The sequence below is a fragment of the Cryptomeria japonica genome, unplaced genomic scaffold (genome assembly GCF_030272615.1).
Source record: "Cryptomeria japonica unplaced genomic scaffold, Sugi_1.0 HiC_scaffold_113, whole genome shotgun sequence".
Taxonomy (NCBI): domain Eukaryota; kingdom Viridiplantae; phylum Streptophyta; class Pinopsida; order Cupressales; family Cupressaceae; genus Cryptomeria; species Cryptomeria japonica.
In genome coordinates, this window is record NW_026728935.1 from 142,501 (window position 1) to 150,573 (window position 8,073).

Genomic DNA, 8,073 nt, shown 5'->3' on the forward strand with positions numbered 1-8,073 from the left:
CGCCCAGCTTCGCTCACCTGTCCCGGGCGTCTGGTGCGGAACCTTAGAGTAAGAAACATCACCGTGCACCTTGGCCAACGTGCGCGACTCGACCGAGCGCGCACTGGCCGAGGTGCACACCGATTTCACCTGGGTGCGCGCGCAGCACCTCGGGCGCACCGGGGTGCGCGCACAACGCCCGGGTTGCACCGTGGCCTGTGTGCTCGGGGCGCCTCGGGTGCGCGCTCGGTGTCGCCCCCCGCGCGCGCGGTAGTGCGGGCAGCGCACCCCGGCCCGGCCCGGCCCCGACGAGAACGCAAACGGGCAAAAGGTTTATTCAAATAGCATTGCGACGCCCGGCGAAAAACTAAAAAAGGGTGCAACACCGGGACTTCCCGGGAGGTCACCCATCCCAGTACTACTCCGGCCCAAGCGCGCTTAACTGCGGAGTTCTGATGGGATCCGGTGCACTAACGCTGGTATGATCGCACCCGTTATGAGCTTGTCGCAGTGTGTACTTAGCAAACCGCGACCCACGTGCGAATCCACCCCGGCCACCCACCCCCGTCGAGGTGCACACCCTCCCTCGCGAAGTGCGCCCCGTTCGCCAAGTGTGAGCCCTGCCCGGGTGCGCGCACCTTGCTAGGGCGTCGGGTGTGCACCCGGCCCGGCCTACGTGCGTGCACCTGGACGGGGCGTCGTGTGCGTGCAGTGTCCCGTCTGCAACGCGGTGCCCACACACCACCTCGGGCGCAACGACCTGCGCTCACATGTGGGCCGAGTGCACCTTGGTGCATGTTCGGGGCGCCTCGGGTGCACGCTCGATCTTGCCCCGGTGCACCAAGGCGCTCGGTTTGCCCCGGGTGCGCACTTGGTGCAAGGTGGGCACCCAAAATAGGGATCAAGCACCAAAACACAAGTTTCGGGATGCAAAATGGGACCCAAGGACCACAAATGCGTTCCAAGACCCATGATGGGTCCACGAGAACAAAAATGTGTTCCGAGACTTAATAAACAAATATTGGGTTTTAGGAGAAGAAACATGCTCTGATGCCCAAAACGAGAATCGACCCCGAAAAGGCCACAGGCCAAAAGTGGGATGCGAGACAAAAAAAAATGGGACCCGAGGACCAAAATTGGGTTCCCAGGTCGAAGACAGGGCAACCGGACAAGAAACGACCTCTAAGGCTCGAAATGAGTCCCGACGACTAAAACTTGACAAGAAGCACCCATCAGGCACCCAACTCGACACCCATGGGATGCCGACCCACCCGGGCTTCCACCTAGCACACCTTGGCACCCACCCACCCTCGCACCCAACCTCGCACCCAACTTAGCACCTTTGAACCCACATTGGCACTCACCCTGACCCTGGCACCTTGGAACCCACATTGGCACTCACCTTGACCCTGGCACCCACCTTTGCACTCACCTTGGGACCCACCCTGGCTCCCACCTCGGCACCCACCCAGACACCCACCTTGGTTCCTTGGCACCCACCTTGGATCCTTGGCACCCACCCCGACACCCACCTTGGCACGCAACTTGGCTACTTGCCACCCACCTTGGCTCCTTGACGCCCACCCCGACAACCACCCCGTGACCTACCCTGGCTAGGGTTGGTGCACACCCACCCTGGTGCCCACCTTGGCACCCACCCCATGACCCACCTTGGCACGCACCTTAGTACCCACCCCGTTACCCACCCTAGGACCCACCCCGTGACCCACCTTGGCCAGGGTGGGTGCACCCACCCTGGTGCCCACCTTGGCACCCACCCATCCTAGCACCCAGCCTGTGACCGGGCTTGGAACCCAACCTTGCACCCGTCTTGGCCAGTGTGGGTGCGCACCCATCCTGGCACCCACGTTGTGACACACCCTTTAACCCACGCACCCTAGCAGCCACGTTGGCACCCACCTTGGAACACAACCTAGCAACTTGGCACCCACCCCGTGACCCACCTTGGCATCCACCATAGCAGTCGCCCACTTGGCACCCACCTTGGAACCCAAGTTGGCACCCACCTCGGCACCCACCTTGACACTTGTGGACCCACCTTGCCACTCACCCTAGCATCGACCCATCCTAGCACCCACCCTGGCACCTTTGCACCCTAGCACTCACCCATCCTAGCACCTAACCTGTGACCCACCTTGACACTCACCCTCGCACCCACCTTGGAACCCAACCTAGCACCCACCCACCCTGACACCAACCCTAGCACCTACCCACCCTTGCACCCACCCTGTGACCCATCTTGGCACCCACCCATCCTACCACTCAACCTATCACCCACCTTCTCACCCACCTTGGCATCCACCTTAGCACCCACCCACACTGGCACCTTGGCACCCACCTCGGGCAAGGTGGGTGCACACCCACCCTGACACCCAATTTAGAACCAACCGAGCATGTTACCCACCTTGGCACCCACATTGCAGCCCACCCTAGTACCCACCCTATGACCCACATTGGCATCCACACCCTAGCACCCAGGCACCTCGACACCCGCCTTGACACGCACCCTAGCACTAAACCTGTGACCCACCTTGGAACTCACCCTAGAACCCACCCACCCTGTGAACCACCTTGGCATCCACCTTAGCACCCACCCACCTTGGCACCCACTCTAGCACTCACCCATCCTAACACCCAACTTGTTACCCACCTTGGCACCCGCCCTCGCGTCCACCTTGAAACCCACCCTAGCACCCACCCACGCAGGAGCCCACCTTGGCACCCAACCTAACACCCACGCATCCTGGCACCCAACTTGTGACCCACCTTGGAACCCACCCTAGTACCCACCTTTGAACCCACTATATCACCAACCCACCTTGGCACCCACCCTATGACCCTCTTTGGAATCCACCCTAGCACGCACCCACCCTGGCACCCACCATGGAGCGCACCCTAGCACCCACCCACCTCGGCACGCACCTCAACACCCACCTTGGTGTGCGCACTGCGCCAACCTCTCAAAGACCCTATGTGGTGCGCTCCAAAGTGTACACCTTTGGTGCGCTCCAAGGTGCGCACCTTTGGTGCACACCGAGGTGCACACCAAAGTGTGCACCGAGGTGAGCACCAAAGTGCACTCCAAGGTGCACACCAAGGCGTGCACCTTTGGTGCGGTCAATGCAAACGAATTCGGAAGTTGGGGTCGATGTCCTAATCGCTGCTGCAGACTACACGTATGAGAATCGGACAAATAGCTTTATATAGGGGAGGTGTTGCGTTTGATGGGTCGACTCCCCTGGTTGTGTGCACTGCACCAACTTCAAAGACCCTGTCTTGTTTAAGAAGTCAAAAGTTGGGGTGGATGTCCTAATCATTGCTGCAGTCTACGCATGTATGAGAATCAGACAAATAGCTTATATAGGGGAGGTGTTGCATTCGGTGGGTTGACTCCCCTGGTTGTGCGCACTGCGCCAACCTCAAAGACCCCGCATAGCAGAAGAAGTCGGAAGTCGGATTTTGGTGAGCACCAAGGCGTGCACCTTTGGTGCGGTCAACGCAGACGAATTCAGAAGTTGGGGTGGATGTCCTAATCGTTGTTGCAGGCTACACATGTATGAGAATCAGACAAATAGCTTATATAGGGGAGGTGTTGGGTTTGATGGGTCAACTCCCTTGGTTGTGCGCATTACGCCAACCTCAAAGACCTTGTTTTCGTTAAGAAGTCAAAAGTTGGGGTCAATGTCCTAATGGCTCCTGTAGGCTACACATGTATGAGAATCGGACAAATAGCTTATATAGGGGAGGTGTTGGGTTTGATGGGTCGACTCCCCTGGTTGTGCGCATTACGTCAACCTCAAAGACCTTGTTTTCGTTAAGAAGTCAAAAGTTGGGGTCGATGTCCTAATTGCTCCTGTAGACTACACATGTATGAGAATCAGACAAATAGCTTATATAGGGGAGGTGTTGGGTTTGATGGGTTGACTCCCCTAGTTGTTCGCATTACACCAACCTCAAAGACCTTGTTTTCGTTTAGAAGCCGAAAGTTGGGGTCGATGTCCTAATTGCTCCTGCAGGCTACGCATGTATGAGAATCAGACAAATAGCTTATATAGGGGAGGTGTTGGGTTTGATGGGTCGACTCCCCTGGTTGTGCGCATTGCGCCAACCTCAAAGACCCTGCATTGCGGATGAAGTCGAAAGTCAGAGTTTGGTGTGCTACAAGGTGTGGTCGAAGGTGCTCACCTAGGTGTGCACCTTTGGAGCGCAGGAAAAGTGCCCTCCAAAAGTGCGCACCTTTGGAGTGCACAAAAGTGCCCTCCAAAAGTGCGCACCTTTGGAGCGCACAAAAGTGCCCTCCAAAAAGTGCCCTCCAAAAGTGCGCACCTTTGGAGCGCACAAAAGTGCCCTCCAAAAAGTGCCCTCCAAAAGTGCGCACCTTTGGAGTGCAGAAAAGTGCCCTCCAAAAAGTGCCCTCCAAAAGTGTGCACCTTTGGAGTGCACAAAAGTGCCCTCCAAAAGTGCGCACCTTTGGAGCGCAGAAAAGTGCCCTCCAAAAAGTGCCCTCCAAAAGTGCGCACCTTTGGAGCGCAGAAAAGTGCCCTCCAAAAAGTGCCCTCCAAAAGTGCGCACCTTTGGAGCGCAGAAAAGTGCCCTCCAAAAAGTGCCCTCCAAAAGTGCGCACCTTTGGAGCGCAGAAAAGTGCCCTCCAAAAAGTGCCCTCCAAAAGTGCGCACCTTTGGAGCGCACAAAAGTGCCCTCCAAAAAGTGCCCTCCAAAAGTGCGCACCTTTGGAGCGCACAAAAGTGCCCTCCAAAAGTGCGCACCTTTGGAGCGCACAAAAGTGCCCTCCAAAAGTGCGCACTTTTGGTGCGCACCAAGGCGCTGGTTCGGTCGTTGCAGGCGAGTTCGGAAGTTGGGGTCGATGTCCTGAGCGGAGGTGCAAACTACACAGGTGTCGGAATCGGACAAATAGCTTATATAGGGGAGGTGTATGCTTCGATGGGTCGACTCCCCAGGTTGAGCGCACCGCGCCAACCTCAAAGACCCTACGGTATGGATGAAGTCGGAAGTTGGGTCCGATGACCGATTCGATTAGTAGGTATGCTCATGAGGTCGGAATTTGGGTCCGATGACCTGCCATGTGCAGGAAGGCGAATGTTGGCACTGTGCGTTGCAAGGTGCACACCAAGGTGCTGGTGCGGTCTTTTTAGTCGAGTTCGGAAGTTGGGGTCGATGTCCTGATCGGAGGTGCAAGCTACACAGGTGTGGGAATCGGACAAATAGCTTATATAGGGGAGGTGTATGCTTCGTTGGGTCGACTCCCCGGGTTGAGCGCACCGCGCCAACCTCAAAGACCCTACGGTATGGATGAAGTCGGAAGTTGGGTCCGATGACCGATTCGATATGTAGGCATACTCGCGAGGTCGGAATTTGGGTCCGATGACCTGCCATGTGCAGGAAGGCGAATGTTGGCACTGTGCGTTGCAAGGTGCGCACCAAGGCGCTGGTTCGGTCGTTGCAGGCGAGTTCGGAAGTTGGGGTCGATGTCCTGATCGGAGGTGCAAACTACACAGGTGTGGGAATCGGACAAATAGCTTATATAGGGGAGGTGTATGCTTCGTTGGGTCGACTCCCCGGGTTGAGCGCACCGCGCCAACCTCAAAGACCCTACGGTATGGATGAAGTCGGAAGTTGTGTCCGATGACCGATTCGATATGTAGGCATACTCGCGAGGTCGGAATTTGGGTCCGATGACCTGCCATGTGCAGGAAGGCGAATGTTGGGACTGTGCGTCGCAAGGTGCGCACCAAGGCGCTGGTGCCGTCGTTGCAGTCGAGTTCGGAAGTTGGGGTCGATGTCCTGGTCAGAGGTGCAAACTACACAGGTGTGGGAATCGGACAAATAGCTTATATAGGGGAGGTGTATGCTTCGATGGGTCGACTCCCCGGGTTGAGCGCACCGCGCCAACCTCAAAGACCCTACAGTATGGATGAAGTCGGAAGTTGGGTCCGATGACCGATTCGATACGTAGGCATATTGGCGAGGTCTGAATTTGTGTCCGATGACCTGCCATGCGCAGGAAGGCGGAATTTGGGTCCGATGACCGAGTTGATGGCGTGCCATGCGCAGAAAGGCGGAATTTGGGTCCGATGACCGAGTTGATGTTGATGGCCCGCCATGCACAGGAAGGCGGAATTTGGGTCCGATGACCGATTTGAAGGCGTGCCATGCGCAGAAAGGCGGAGTTTGGGTCCGATGACCGAGTTGATATTGATGGCCCGCCATGCGCAGGAAGGCGGAATTTGGGTCCGATGACCTGACATACGCATGGAGTCCGACTCGGGGGCCGATGTTCGATTCGATGACTTGCATTGTGGGTAAAGTCGGAAGTTGTGGTCTTTGACCCGATTCGATGACCAGACTTCGGCTGCTTGAGAATCGGACAAATAACTTATATAGGGGAGGTAGTGTTCTCGAGCATCCTCCCCCCGTGCCCGTTTATGTCGATTGATGCTGGTGCTCGACTGGTTGGAGCGCTCGGATGCAAAAATCTTGCACCAGGATTTATCGATTGTGATGGACACGGCAAGTCTCCTGATTGCTATGCAGGAGCTCATCGTGAATCTCTATGCGGCCTTGGTATGGACTCGACCTGCGGAATGGTTCGGCAATGGTAGTCGCTCCAACACGTCCTTGCAATGGCCACAGAGGTGATTCGACTAGAGCTCCAGTCTAGCTTTTGGGTTGCTTGGCGGACTGGTATAGCCGCGATCGAGTTCCGGCCACGAACGTTTTAGATAGCTCTTGGGCTTTCTGGGACGGAAGTCGGAAGTTTGGGCTCTTGTCCGATTTGATGACCATTCTTCGGATGTGTGAGAATCGGACAAATAACTTATATAGGGGACTGTGTTGTCTCACGCAGCCCCCTCCGTGCCCCTCTATCTCGACCGATGTTGGTGCTTGAAAGGGTTGGGATCGCTCGGATTTATAAACGTGCACCACCATTTGTCGAGTGTGAGGGACGCGGCAGGTCTCCTAAATGCTATACGGGCGCTCTCTGAGAATCTCTATCCGGCCTCGACACAGACTAGTCTTGCTGAATGGTTTGGCACTGGTAGTCGATCCAACACGTCGTTGTTGTGGCCGCCTAGGCGATTCGATTCGAGCCCCCGTCTAGCTTTTGGGTTGCTTGGCGGATTTTGCCCTATCCGCAAGTGAGCTCGGTCCCTAAACGTTCGAGAAACCCGATTGCTATGCGCCGACTCTCTTTCTTGCGAGCCTCCATCTAGCTTTTGGGTCTCTACGGAACGGAAGTCGGAATCTGGGACCGTTGTTTGATTCGACGAGGCAGACTACGGTTGTGCGAGAATCGGACAAATAACTTATATAGGGGAGGTGTTGACTGGAGCATTCTCCCCCGTGCCCCTCTAACTCGACCAATGCTGGCGCTCGAACGGTGGTAGCGCTCGGATTTTCGTTGAGCGCCAGCATTGGTCGATTTAGAGGGGCATGCGAGATTCCCGAATGCTATGCGAGGGCTCTAACGGAAATGTCTATTGGTTTCGGTATGGATGCAATTGCGAGTGGTTCGGCAAAGGTAGTCGTTCCGATGCGTCCATGTCGTGGCCAAATCGATAATTCGATTTGAGCCCTCGTATAGCATTTGGGTCTCTCGATGTGATTCCGCATTCCAGTCCCTTTGGGCACTGCTTGAGCCGCATCCCAGGGGGTTCCCTTCCCAATAATCTGCCTCGCAACCCGATTGCTATGCGGTGAGGCTCCTCGGCCGCCTCGGAACTATCTGTGTATCAGACGCATCGCGGGATAAGGGGTTGGCAACGGTAGTCGCCCCAAGCGCGTCCGATGCTTGGACCATTCCGAGGCGGCCCTGAAGCCTCTTCCGTCTAGCCGTTGGGTCCTTCTCGCCGCATCCCTTGCCTCGCACCCCGATTGCTATGCGGTGAGGCTCCTCGGCCGCCTTGGAACTATCTGTGTATCAGACGCATCGCGGGATAAGGGGTTGTCACTGGTAGTCGCCCCAAGCGCGTCCGATGCTTGGACCATTCCGAGGCGGCCCTGAAGCCTCTTCCGTCTAGCCGTTGGGTCCTTCTCGCCGCATCCCTCGACTCG

The 8,073-nt window shown here is 56.6% G+C and overlaps 1 non-coding gene across 1 annotated transcript; it reads right to left on the reverse strand.

The window, feature by feature from the left end:
- Positions 1 to 353: 353 nt before the first annotated feature.
- LOC131865492 (5S ribosomal RNA) lies at positions 354 to 472 on the reverse strand. The gene has a single exon (XR_009364212.1). It is a non-coding gene; the product is annotated as a 5S ribosomal RNA (ribosomal RNA).
- Positions 473 to 8,073: the final 7,601 nt, after the last annotated feature.